The 14,870-nt window shown below is 34.0% G+C and overlaps 1 protein-coding gene and 1 long non-coding RNA gene across 2 annotated transcripts in view; one reads left to right on the top strand and one right to left on the bottom strand.

Moving 5' to 3' along the window:
• The window catches only part of LOC106053709 (uncharacterized), a 76,290-nt gene that overhangs the window by 53,225 nt on the left and 8,195 nt on the right, over nt 1–14,870 (top strand). The window lies entirely within an intron of this gene.
• LOC129923926 (uncharacterized) lies at nt 6,320–14,429 on the bottom strand. The gene is made up of 2 exons (XR_008775871.1): nt 12,148–14,429; nt 6,320–6,832 (listed from the first exon to the last, which is right to left on the bottom strand). It is a non-coding gene; the product is annotated as an uncharacterized LOC129923926 (long non-coding RNA).

The following is a 14,870-nucleotide window of genomic DNA, read 5'->3' as shown; positions in this document are numbered from 1 at the left end:
CTGGGGGTCTATATAGACCACTTTGGGAATCACTGCCGTAAACCATATCCTCTTTGAATGCCCCTCCCTAATCCACCTTAGGCAGACCCTACTTCCACTACAGCCCAACTTAACCAACACCCTGTACGGCAGTGCTGAACAACTGAAGAAAACAGCGCACTTTTTTTTCTTGGCACAGTCTGCAAAAGAGCTCACAGCTCAGCAGCATAAAGCTGGCTAGAAGAAGAAGAAGTATAACGAACACGTTTTTTTCCTGGGCATAGTATTAGAGAGGCATCAGGTTCCCTCTCCACCCAGCAAGGTAGTCGTCTGGAGAAGCGTTCAAAGTTTCATACTTGCGTCTTCAACGCATTTTTCTTCCCGTACTAAAAGGAGCCCATGTCAATGTTAAAGTATAACAGAATGGGACGTACGATAATGAAGTATTTCCTTGTAATCTGGGCGCAATACATTCATTGCAGTGAACAAAAGTCGCTCAAATTTAACTCTAATACAGAGGAAGGCAGCATTGGCCGATAGTATTATGTAAGAGGTGTTCGAGGTACATGTAGCGCACGTATGTCGTAAGACAAGCTAAGATAATCTTCGTGATAAGTAACAGTAATAAGCGTTTCCGCAAATTAATAATTTTTTTTTTTGTCACGCAAAGTTTGTCCACTAAATATGTTAAACACTTAAGAGAATTTTTGGCCATTCTTATTGTTACAAATGACCAGTGACAGGAAGAGGTTAACGTGTGACCCCGACGAGATAACACAGCAGCGGGTGTTCCCTGGAATGTACGTGTATAAACAGAGACAGGATGTGACGTGTCCTTACATGTTATTCCAAAAGGTACTAGCAATGTCCAGTGACAGATAGAGGTCACAACTTGTGACCCCGGCAAGATGACACTGTAGCCGATGTTTTCTGGAATCTACATGTATAAACAAAGACAGGATGTGACGTTTCCTCACGTGTTATTCCAGAGAATACTAGCCGTGTTTGTGCAACTTTGGACAAGCGATTAGGGACTCTATATAAGCCAGAGAGTTAATGTGAAAGTCAGTCGTATGGAGTCGTGAGTGAGCCGTTACAGTCGATACAGACGATGTAAGACGTCTGCGGCTCTGTGGAAGAGAAATGTGTACGACTCGATGCAAGTTAACTAGGGTAGAGTTAACTGGAGTGAACTACTGTCGTTAAAGTCTATACAGCGAACTACAGTGGACTTGAGCCGTTACAGTCGATACAGTCGATGTAAGGCGTGTGCGGCTCTGATTCGGTAGACTTGAGTACGTTTTGGTTCAGCTTTGGGAGACCTGGAGCGACACTGGGAAGTGTGTCGTTGGTTTGTTCTGTGGAATACGGCTCGATGCAAGTTGAGAAGAAATGAATTGCAACGAAGTGAAGAGATGAATTACAACGAAGTATAGCTAACTGTAAACTGACAGATATTGTACAGTCTTCTACGCTACATGTTACAGTAACAAATTGTTAGAGTTAATAGTCATTAAAGTTATATGAAACTGAAAGTTTAGTCGTCAAGTTCTTTGCAGTGTTTTTATTTGTGTGCCTACTAATACATTTAGCCAGAAGATTCAGAAATACGTAACATTATAATTCGAGAAGAATAATTTAAGCCCAGAAAATTTAAGATTTCTTCTTCAAAAAAGTTAACGCCACTCATGAAAACGGTCCTTATTACAATAGTTTAACTATCAAAACACTAAAAAAAAGGAATTTTACTGGGTTAATATTCTGTGGCATTTTATGTCTCAAAAGATACCTTTTCTCTTTTGCAACTTCTTATGTGACTAAAGAGGCCAATCCTTGATACACAGCTGCGGTCAAAGGTTGGGATCTGTAATCACGAGGCGCCGTTTCATTTTCACCTATCTTTCTAATACTCTTGTGTATGGCATCTGCAATCCGGGACCGTTCCTTTATGCCCGCCTCCATTTGGATCAATCCAGTGCCACTTTTTCCCAGCTTTTAATATTCAAACGTAATTGGTAGGTAAAATGAAAATAGGAGGCTCAGTGGCTGAGCTGTAAAGAGCTAGGTTTCCGAACCGTGGGTCCCGAGTTCAAATCCTGGTGAAGACTGATTTTTAATTCACCCAGCTCTAATGGGTACCTGACATTAGTTGCGGAAAAGTAAAGGTGGTTAGTCGTTATGCTAGCCACATGACACCCTTTTTAATCGTAGGCCACTGAAACATATGCCCTATAGACCACAAGGTATGAAAGGGGAACTTTACATTTTTTTTACTTTTTTTACAATGAAAATACGCCTTTTTTTTTACTTTACGCTTGTACGATAATTTCAACGGCTTCGCCCACTCCCCATTGCTCAGGACATCGCGCTCCCTATGAGATCGTGTCTCCACCTCCCACAGATTATAAGAAAAGTTGCAGTTGCAGATTTTTAGCTGATACCGAAAGGGGAAGGACGCTATTAGTTTTGTGCGAAATGCTGTCCGTCTGTCCGTCCGTCCCGTTTAGATCTCGTAAAGTAGAAAAGATAGTTAAAATCCGACTTCACAATATTTTAGAGCTAGACCATTTAAAGTTCTGATGCAACGGCTACTTATGTCTTTTCTGAAAATTTTTAAATCACTTATGCAAGCATTTTTTTCATAAAAATACACCCCTTTTACAAGTATTAACTATTAAACACTCAAACACTTGAGGCTCTTTATTAAAGGAGAAAACCGTTTACCATATTTTTTTATTTGTATTGTTAAGTTATGTAAGTTCTGTCATACTAAGTACTACATTTACACACGAAGACATGTTTACTATTTTTTAAAGAGAGAAAAAATCTATTTAGTATGCATTATAAATTAGACTTAATTTAAAACAAATATTAAATATTCTTGTCCTTTTCTTACATATGCCCTACAATTTTCCATACATATTCTTGAGGATTTGTATAAGATATTGAGCCCTTACATAACAATTAGATCAATTATAAGATATCTATTGGGCAGGTTGACATCTAACTTTACATTCATTTTCACCTATCCTTTGATCTGCTGGACCGCTGGGGCACTACACAAGATCTTTCAACCTTCTTTCTCCATTCTTATCTGTCATTTGTCTTTGATATAATTGCATTCTGGTGTTATTTCTGAAAATATTGAAGCCTGCCTGGGTGGACCACTTTGGGGGCTGATTTAGAGTTTGTGTTTCCACACAAACTGTCTTTGTAACCTTGTTTAAGTTTGTAATGAGCTTGTTGTCCTAAGATCATCTTCGTCTTTATCACAACGTCTTGTGGCGAGTATGTTGTGTTCACACAAAAAAAAACGGCAATAGTAAGATGGTGTGTTTGTCGGGAGAGATTACTTCGTTCTTCATCAAAAGACTATAGAATTGCGTTGGGGAAGAGGCATTAAATTGTTTTAGTTTAAAATTTAGTTTAAAATTTAAAACAATCTTTCGAATTGATCGTGCTGCTAAGGTAACACTTAGAAAATGAAACGTCGTCCTTTACATGATTAATTAATGTTTTTATTTGGTAATAATGACGTTTTTTACCTGATTAATACTAAAATATAAAATAACTACAATGATAATACAACTGAAATTTTAAACAGAAAGACCAACTTTGCATCCCCCTTCTAACTATGTGGATATTTGTACCAACACAAAAAAGAATAATAAGACTTAAAATAAAATATTTAGATATAGAGTAATACAGTAGATATGCTTAGGCATGTTTGGGTATATATTTGAACAAATTTTTCCTATTTGTCTGCTTTTACCGAGATATAATTTTTCCCACTTGGGTTTCACCCCTAAATGGGTATCCCCCCCCAATGCGCACTGCACCCACCGCAACACTTAGTGACGCCACTGTTACTAAGTAAAGTTTTGTTTCTAGTATACAAGCTACCTACGATTGGGATGACATCTTTATTTTCGTTTTAATTTTGGGGGATTATGCATTAGCCGTAATTGTGTAATCTGGTCAAAGAAGCTTTTGCGCCTAAAACTATTGAAGAATTATTTGAGGTCAACAATTCTCAAACATAGATTGAAACATTTGGTAATTCTTTCTATTGAGCGTGATCTATGTACGAAACAGAATTATTATGATATACTGTATGACTTTGCTACACGCAAGGCTCGTAAAGTAATGCTGTACGTAGTAAAGAATGAATAAAATGCATAGACGAATTTATTTTCTAATACAAACTCTTAAATTTCACTTATTTTTCGTATCCCTACCTAAACTTGGCCCCCGCGAAATCCGTTTCGCATAGGGCTCCACAATGGTTAAGTCCAGCCCTGTTATTTAGTGACAATTGAATATACATAGTACATTACTTGTTCTTTTTCCATGACTTCTTGGTCACAATGGTTAAGTCCGGCGCTGCTATTTAGTGTTTGTAAAATGTTTTACATGTTTCGGATGTTCCTTCAGAGTTGAAGATAGTTTACTTCCTAGTCCAAACCTCCCGCAGGACGAAGGGGGATGGGAGCGGGCAGGTTTGAACCCGGGACTATCAATAAATCCAAATGCTTTCATAGAGCTAGTCAACTTTTTTTTTGAGGGTCTTAAGTTTGTTATAGGGCTACAATACATACACTACGGTCTAAGTTGGTACCCAAGAAACATTTTTGCCAAGTTTTATTAAGATTGGTGAAATGGTTTTGATTTCTATGCGGGGACATACATACATACATACGCCTTACTTTCTGCTTTATATATTAGATTAGAAACAATTAAAGAAAATAATAATGTTATAAGTAAAGCGAATGCATGGATTCATGAATAAAATAATATAATGAATGGAGCTAAAAATATAATATAAATTTATATTAAATTATATATATATATATATATATATATATATATATATATATATATATATATATATATATATATATATATATATATATATATATATATATATATATATATATATGCATCTTATCTTTTCAAATAAGGCTTTCCTATTTTTCCAGACAAGCAAGTGAAAACAGGTTTTGTCATTTTTCTTTTCCGAAAGGTGAAGCTATTTCTAGTGAAATAGTTAAAAGTAAAGTAAAACTATTACCTGAAAGAAAAGTTCCAGTCAGTACTTCCACGGGAGTTTAATGGCTGCAAGAAGCTGTATTTCCACACTTAAAGAAAAAAACTATTTTGCTAAGCTTTAAGTGTAATCACAGGTCCATGCTGACTGACTGTAATTTGACAGCAGTCACAAGGATAACAACTAGTAAGCTAGTTCCACAATTCCAGTACATTATGCACTAGTGTAAGCTAAATACTTCACATTAACTTAAATACTTCCCATTGAGTACAACTGTACATTTGGGGTGAAATGTTGTGATGCAAAAAGAAAATATTATTTATTTTTTTTAAATCGTAAGATTGGTTTAAGAAATTGCTTATTCTTGTTGTAATTCCTTAATTGGGAGTGTGAAAAATTGAAAAGTGAATGTATAATACAGTATAAATATGAATTAAAAGACATTATACTGTTAGCTAGCGTATTTTTCTAAGTTGTAAGTACATATACATATATATGTAAGGTATATATGTATGTATATATAAATGCGCCCCCCCCCCTCGATATAAAAAGAATGCCCACCCCTGCTCTTAGGGAAGTCGCCCCAATCAAAGTTTAGAAATAATGCAAACTCTTTAGAATGGGTTATTAATCCCAGAACTATATATTCACGCAAATATATGAAACACAGCCATTTCCTGTTAGTTTCCATTGAGTTTTAAAAATCATACATTGAAATAATTCATGCCTGTTGATTTTAATCATCTTATGTACATTTTAATATATTGATTACCTAGAACTTTCTAGATTATGTATCTAAAAATTGCAAAATAATAATTACGAGACGAGATGATGATGTTCAATAACTAGATCAAGATCTAAAAATTAAATTATATGTTACATAGGTTAGGATTGAAAAAAACAACAGCGACAAATAACTTTACTTCTTTTAAGTACTCTACAAAACAACGCCTTGTTTCAACTTTAAAAAAAAAAGCTTTCACGACATTTTTTGTAGTTGTTAAAAATGTCCAGTTTAGATATAATGTATATATATATATATATATATATAAATATATATATATATAATTATAAATATATATATATATATATATATATATATATATATATATATATATATATATATATATATATTCTGTGATGTTGCTAGTTCAGGCTGTCTTGAAGTCAACCAATTACTCTGCAATCGTTTGGGTGTAATTGTTCGGGTGTATTACGTGTAGTTGACCAACAACACAAACAAGAACTGGCACATCAATTGTAACAGGTGAAGAGATGTAGTCAACGATGATGAACAAGTTAATATATATTTATTATGATAAAAGGCCACAGTAGAAGTCTCTGTCACTAAACACGTCGTTACCCTGGAGTGTTCTAACGCTAACTGATTTTCCGGTCTCTAACCCAACATATCCCAAACGTCACTAGTCCCGTTCAATATGCGTCTACTATGGTGCGTCGCTAAATAACTAAAATAACTAACCTATATAAATAAGGTGTCTAACAGATTCCTCCCCCCCTTGAAAAAAAAATATGTCAATATTTTTCCACTACTGTCAAGTCTTACAAGGGCATTTTCAATTTAAGGGGAAGACAACAAACATAAAATCTTGACATCTTCATCTTGACTTCTTCATCTTGACATTTTCATCTTGACTTGACAGTTCTTCATATTCAATGTCAATGTTCATAACAGTTCATAACATTCCAGAATCATCCTCCTTAGTACACAGTTCATCATAGAGGAAAATGTGGCATCCTATGGGCATGTCCTACACATCTCAAATGTTCTTCACTGGCAGTAATCTGATAAAATACAATATTTCAAAAAACAATTACAAACTTTATTTACACATTCAATACATTTTTTCTTACCACCCTTTTATACGCTTTTGTCCATTTTTCTTTTATACTCACCCTTTTCCATAGAACTAACTTTCGTCAATGATATATGAAATGATTCACACAAAAAAAAATATCCATACTTACTTTTAAATGCTTAACATCAAATTTACTTATCTCCCTTTTCCATAACATATAAATGGTGTCAATATATTAATATATATTACATACTCAATATAATCATAGTTTATTTACAAAATTGTTTCACTTCAATGTCATTCTAGACAATAAATCAGCTACAATATTCACAGATCCACTAATAGCTTTCACTTCAAATTTATACTCCTGTAGTGCTAAGAACCATCTATAAACACGACTGTTTTTCATGCTCTTTTGCTGTATATATTGAATAGGTTTATGATCAGTTAATAATATGAATTTCCTTCCTATTAGATAACTCTCTAGCTTAGTAATTACCCATATTACAGCTAAGGCTTCTCTTTCAATGACACTATATTTTTTCTCTGCCTCTGACAATTTTCTACTTACATATAATATAGGATGTAAGTTATCATAGTTCTGCATTAAACAACCACCAATAGCATTACCAGATGCATCAGTTGTGACATAAAATATTTTGTCTTTATCAGGTAGTCTTAATATTAGTTCATGACTAAAAACATCTTTAATTCTGTCAATAGCTTTCACACATTCCTCATTACAAACTACTTTTTGAGGTTTTCCTTTTTTAAGTAAGTCATTTAGTGGATTCACTATTTCTGCTAAGTTTTTTATAAACTTTCTGTAATAATTTACTATTCCTAATATGCTTTTAATTTGTCTTTTTGTTGTAGGTATTTCAATATTAAGTACTTTCTTTATGTTATCTTCAATAGGGCTAATCATGTTGTTATTTACTTTATGTCCTAAGAAAATTATTTCCTCCAATCCTATTTCTACTTTTTCTGCTTGAATTGTAAGTCCACTTTCTTTTATTATTTTGAATACTTCTTTTACATCTACCAAATGTTCCTCCCAACTATTATTAAAAATACATATGTCATCCAAATAGCAAATAACATTTTCTTTGTTTCCAATTATCATGTTCATCATTCTATTAAATGTGGCAGGTGCATTTACTAATCCAAAACTCATATAATTCCATTGAAAAATACCATATGGTGTTACAAATGCTGTGTAAGGTTTTGCATTTTCTGTTAAAGGTATTTGCCAATAACCTTTAGTTAAATCTAATTTAGTAAAAAATTTTGCTCCATTTAATTTATGTAAAATATCCTCTATATTTGGCATTGGATATGGGTCAAATTCTGTGATGTTGTTAAGTTTCCTATAATCAATACATAACCTTATATCTCCATTCTTCTTTTTGGCTATCACAATTGGTGAAGCATAAGGAGATGTTGATGGCTCAATTATACCTGATTCTAGTAAATTGTCTATTTCTCTCTTTACTTTGTCTTGTAAATGTAGCGGTATTCTATATGGCTTAAGCTTGATAGGTTTTGGATCTGTTACTTTAATGTCATGTTTAATAATATTAGTTTTTCCTGGTATACTGGAAAAAATTTCTTTGTATTCCTGTATTATTTTAGTTATATCTTTTGACATTTCCTTAGTTAAATTATTAAGATTAATCTTTTGCCAAGTTTGATTCTCTTTTGTTTCTATTACAGGTATTTCCTTAATATCATTTTCATTATGATTTTCATTTGTTATTATCATCAAGCATTCTTCTCTTTCTGAAAATTTATTTTCTATTTCCTCCTGAATGTTTTGTATCAACTCATCTTCTCTATCATGATACAGTTTCAAATTATTTATGTGATATGTTTTAATTTTCCCATTTATTTCAATTTGATAATTCACATCACTAATTTGTTTTATCACCTTAAATGGACCTTTCCATTGTTTACCAATTTTATTTTTCAGGTCATTTATCAATATTAATACATTGTTTCCTACTTCTAGTGTTATCAATTGTCTTTTCTTATTTATATTCTCATGAGCACTTTGTTTGTACTTCTTATTGTTGTTATATGCTTGAGTCCATATTTCTTTCAATTCTGTTGTGATTGTTGTTTCACTGTCATTATTTAATTTATTCTCATTGCCTATTAGATTTTCTTTAAAAACATCTAATTCATCTCTGGGTTTTCTTCCATGTATTATTTCATATGGTGAAAATTGTGTTGCTTCATGGATGTTGTTTCTATGAGCAAATAGTACATAGTTAATGTAATGATCCCACTTGTTCTGATTATTCTGAATTATTTTTGTTAGTGATCTTTTTAATGATCCACCATATCGTTCACATAAACCGTTACTCTCCGGGTGGTAAACCGAAGAGTATATGTGTTGTATATTGTATTGTTTAGTCCATTTCTTAAATTGTTCTGACTTAAACTGAGATCCCTGATCACTCAATATAATTTTAGGTATACCATGTCTTGTAATTACTTTTTGAGTTATGGCATTAATGATATTTTCTGCACTTGTATTTGATAATGGGATTGCCTCTGGGTATCTACTAAACATGTCTATTACTGTTAGAATGTATTTGTTATTATTTTCAGTTTGAATTAAAGGACCTATTAAATCAATAGATACTTTCTGAAATGGTGCTGTAGGTTCATCCATTTCTTGAATAGGTGCTTTATTCACTAGGCTTTTGTTAGATCTCTTTTGACATATGTCACATGAGTTTATGTATTTGTTGATTGTTGCTTTCATTTTGGGCCAAAATACTTGTTTTGACAAATTCCTATAACATTTCTTTACTCCCCTATGTGCTGCTAAATTATTATCATGTGTCATGATTAAAACATCTTTCCAATATTTTTGTGGTAAGACAAGTTGTTTTATTTTCTTGTTATCATTACTTGTTTGTCTAAATAATATTTTATTCTCTATACAAAATTTCTCCATTGGATTATTATTGTTTTTATCTAGTATTCTTGAATATATTTTCCCAATAATATTGTCATTCATTTGTTCTAATGCAAATGTGGGTGTTGTTTCTTTTTCACTTTGAGATATTTGTGTTTCAAGACTATTTTGTGTTTCATTTTCTATCTCTCTTTCCTTAACATCTGTATTTTCTATTTGTATTACATTACTGGTTTCTTCTTCTTTATCATTACTTATTACATTTATTGTATTTTCCTGTTTCTCATCTTGTTTATTCATTGATCTTGTTATTACCATACTTGTTATATTTTGTGTTTCTATGTTTTCATGATTTTGTCTTATGTTTTTGTATTTGTTTTGCCAGTCTTCTAATTCTTTTCTTGAACATTCTTTAACTCCTTTTATGTTTCCTACTAACATATCATATCTCATTTCTGGTATTGCAATGCCATCACAATAACCAGTGAAAAATGGAGTTTCAATGTACACCCTTATAGCTTTAAATTCCCTTACGGTGCCATCTGCTAATTCTACTTTCCTAGTAAACCCTTTATACCAATGAGGTTTGACAAATTTAGTTTTTACTGCCAAAGTGTTACAACCTGAATCCCTGATTAATTCCACTGGAATTCTATCTACAAACCCTGGGTACACTGCAAAATTGTTCCTATTTCCTTCCATGAAATATATCCTATCTGTACCTTTATTTTTGTATTCCCTACTGTAACTCCTATTTCTATAATTTCCCCTGTCATTCCTATCTCTACTCCTATATCTACTGTTATTTTGTTCATTGTATCTATTTCTACTTCCAGACCTACTATTCCCTCTTCTACAGTTAGCTGCTATATGACCTTTTCCTTGACATTTAAAACAGGTTATTTCACTATATTTTCTATTTCCACTATTTGATCTGTTTCTATTTCTACTTCTATCAACATTTTCTTTGGTGTATCCTATTAAATCTACTTTGCTCTTATCCCTATCAGAAAATGGTTTATTTGGATAGGCATTTTTGTATACTCTCATTATTTCTGTTATTTCATCTATAGTTTTTGGGTTTCTTTCTCTAATAAAAGATTGTAACTGAGGATCACATTTATTTACAAAGTTGTCCACTAGAATAAAATTTTTTAATCCTTCATAAGAGTTATTCACTTTTTCTAATTTTACCCACTTATTGAAGAAATCCTTTTCCATATTAATGGTAGTTTGGGGTTCTATTTCTAATGATGGTATATTGTCAAAGTATTTCTTTCTAAAAGTTGTAGCATTATGACCATATGCATTTAATAACTCTCTTTTTAAAACCTGATAGCTATCATCAATATGATGGTCATGATTTTGGCATATTGTTAGAGCTTGACCATGAACAAAGTCTATCAGTATTTCAGACCATTCTTCTTCAGGCATATTAAATGTAGACATTTTTGCCTCATATCTTTTCAGGAAATCACCAATGTCATCCTTCTGTTCATCAAAACTTTGTATCTTTCTCTTTAGCCATGTCTGTGAATTAGGGTTGTCTCTTTGAGTGGTATAATTATTTGAGTTATTTGTGTTATTTCTTTGTTCAGTTTGGGCTCTGGCTTGTGCTGTGTCCAATCTCATCTTCTCCATTTTAGCTTCATGCTCTCTCTGCCTTTCTTGGTCTTCTTTTTGCTTTTCATATTCTTCCTTTCTGATCCTTTCTTGCCTCTCTATCTCTTGTCTTTGATGTTCTTCTTGTCTTTCTATCTCTTCTTTTTCCCTTCTTATTTTATCTTGACGTTCCATTTCTTCCCTCACAACTTGCTGTACATAAGCGGCTAAATCCTTTCCTTTTAACTCCATGGCCTTTCCATCCTGCATAGCGGTTTCCTTAACCTCCTTAAGGTCCACATATGATGATGTAGCCATTGTGTTTTATATTTTATATATATTTTTACTTAGCCTATATTGGTTATGGCTATACTTTAAAAGTTTTTACACACTTTTATACAAGTTTTAAGTGTTATGTCTCTATCTATAGATTTAGTAAATGTGTAAATCTAGTCTGAGTTATTATGGTTATATTCAGATCTGTATATTAGGTCCAGTATTACACACAAATTTAAATCTAGTATATTATAGTATGTATAATATTACCATTTAGATCTAGTTATCAAGAGCACTATGACTATTAGATCTAGTATGACCAACTATGATCGATTTTAAAATCTGGTATGACTGAAATGTCTAGAGTAAATTCAAAGACTGTCTAGAGTCCAGATCTAGAGTATATTATGGTTCTATTTCACCATACGAAACAAATATGTGTATACAGTGTCAAATATATCTTCAACAAGATATATATATCTAGAATGTACTACCTTCATTCATCTTCAACTTAATAATATTTCAAAGTAGAGTCTAGATAATCAAATTGTACCAAAGAGATGTACAACAATTTGCAGATCTAAATTTAGCCAGACGATAGTGTTTGACTACATAGCCAGTTTCGGCATTATTCTCATGGCAAAATCATATTTGATTTTAACCGCTCAAACTAAAATTATTTTAGTCTGATTCACAGTAAAAGAATCCTACCCGCACTTTCTATCATTAAGTGAAAAAAAAATACAGATCTAATTAAATTAATAAAAATAAATAATTTAAAATAATATAAACAAATGAAATAATTAAAATGAGACTATCGCTATGGGTTGGGATGTGACAATATGGCACACAATGATAACGTCACGAAGTAACCAGGCAACAACGGATATGACGTTTATACAAACAAAACAAATTACAATCCTAAACGTATAATATAGCTTTTCATCTAAATTACGTCTTCTACCCCGACGGGTTTTAAGGCGCACCACCTGATTTTACTCAGGCTAACGTACCAAATTTAGACAAAATCTATTTCTAAGGGCAATCTAAACATACACTAATAAGAAAAATGGCACTTAGCTTTTGATAAGAAAGATCCCTTTGTTCGGACTCCCGAATATGCTAGATCACAACAAATTCCACTGCCTCTCTTCCAGTTCTGACTCTGCTCTCCGGTGCTACCAGTATCCCACGTAATGCCACAGATGTCCTGATATGCCACAGCAAAATGTTCTAGTTTCTTCGACGACTGTTGATGACCGTATGTGTAGTTCCGACGACTTTGTGTACACAGTTACTGACGAATAGGTTAACGGTTCTTCTGGCGATGACTTGACTTGTGTAGACGACTACTGACAAATAACAGTCTCTTGACGGCAACTTGATCTGGACGACTGACGAATAACGAATTTCTTGACGATGACTTGATCTGGGCTGACGAATAACGGCTTTCTTGACGATGACTTGATCTGGGCTGACGAATAACGACTTTCTCGACGATGACTTGATCTGGGCTGACGAATAACGGTTCTCTAAAATAGTTCACTGCTTCTGCTGCTACTCTGGTAGTACGACGAAGTTTGCTGTTGTACTCTGCTTCACTAGACCAAACTGTCCAATGTAGACTAGGTGAGACCAAGGTCACCTCCGACGACGTTCCGTTATACGACTAACGGTTTTCAACGAAATTAAGTGGATGTAGCTGTTTCCACAACTTCACTGCTAACAAGTCTAGGTATGGTCTAGACCGACGAATACTAGATAGATCAATGTTCAGTACTGATAAAGATTACTTCACTAACCTTCCAAAGGTTAAACACAGTGACCGTTATAAACGTGGCAAGCAACCGGTTCAATGAGCAAACTGCTCCACAAGAATCTCTCCAAGGGTAAGACGACAGAGCGATTTCGATTTAGTTAGCTACCAAACTTGTAGTACTCACAATACTTCTGACAGCGGGCAAACTGTCCTTCTCGAAACTGACGAGGTAAAACTTGATACTCAATGTGGCTCCTATGACGAAGAAAAAATATGTCCAACAGGTTCACTAACGATCCCTCACTCGTTATGAATGAACGGTTTCTCTGGTTGTAGGTCGATTCAGCATATGAAGATCAGGCTTTGATAATATACTGGTTAAGCAGACCAGACGTTGCGATGATTACGGTCCTGACGAAGGTCACCCTGAGTTAACGGCTCGTTGAACGTGCGATCAAACAGGCGACGACTGTATGTAGATCCAGAACAAAGTCACTCTGCGATGCTGCTGTGTTCAGCCGTACTCCGATGAAATCTTATAACTTCGAGTGCACGACCCTCACCTGAGTAAACGTTCTGCTTCGAGGTCCGGTTCGATGTTCGTCGGGCTTCGAGGTTCGGGCTTCGGGCGTCGGGGGTCGCCACTGTGATGTTGCTAGTTCAGGCTGTCTTGAAGTCAACCAATTACTCTGCAATCGTTTGGGTGTAATTGTTCGGGTGTATTACGTGTAGTTGACCAACAACACAAACAAGAACTGGCACATCAATTGTAACAGGTGAAGAGATGTAGTCAACGATGATGAACAAGTTAATATATATTTATTATGATAAAAGGCCACAGTAGAAGTCTCTGTCACTAAACACGTCGTTACCCTGGAGTGTTCTAACGCTAACTGATTTTCCGGTCTCTAACCCAACATATCCCAAACGTCACTAGTCCCGTTCAATATGCGTCTACTATGGTGCGTCGCTAAATAACTAAAATAACTAACCTATATAAATAAGGTGTCTAACAGATTCCTCACAGTTGCTAGTTCAGGCTGTCTTGAAGTCAACCAATTACTCTGCAATCGTTTGGGTGTAATTGTCCGGGTGTATTACGTGTAGTTGACCAACAACACAAACAAGAACCATACAACACCTGTTTTAACAAGTGTAGAGATGTAGTCGAACGATGATGAACTATTCAACATGTATTTATTATGATAAAGGGCCACAGTAGAAGTCTCTGTCACTAAACACGTCGTTACCCTGGAATATTCTATCGCTAACTGATTTTCCGGTCTCTAACCCAACATATCCCAAACGTCACTAGTCCCGTTCAATATGCGTCTACTATGGTGCGTCGCTAAATAACTAAAATATACGTCTATGATCTACATCTATTCGCTATAAAATAGTTTGTCGCATAAAAAAATCTAATGCTGCATAAGTATTTCATATTGTAGTGATCTTTTG

This window comes from Biomphalaria glabrata, chromosome 18 (assembly GCF_947242115.1).
Source record: "Biomphalaria glabrata chromosome 18, xgBioGlab47.1, whole genome shotgun sequence".
NCBI classification, from domain to species: domain Eukaryota; kingdom Metazoa; phylum Mollusca; class Gastropoda; family Planorbidae; genus Biomphalaria; species Biomphalaria glabrata.
Note: the sequence above shows the minus strand (reverse complement) of the source record. Positions and strands in the feature narration are given on the sequence as shown.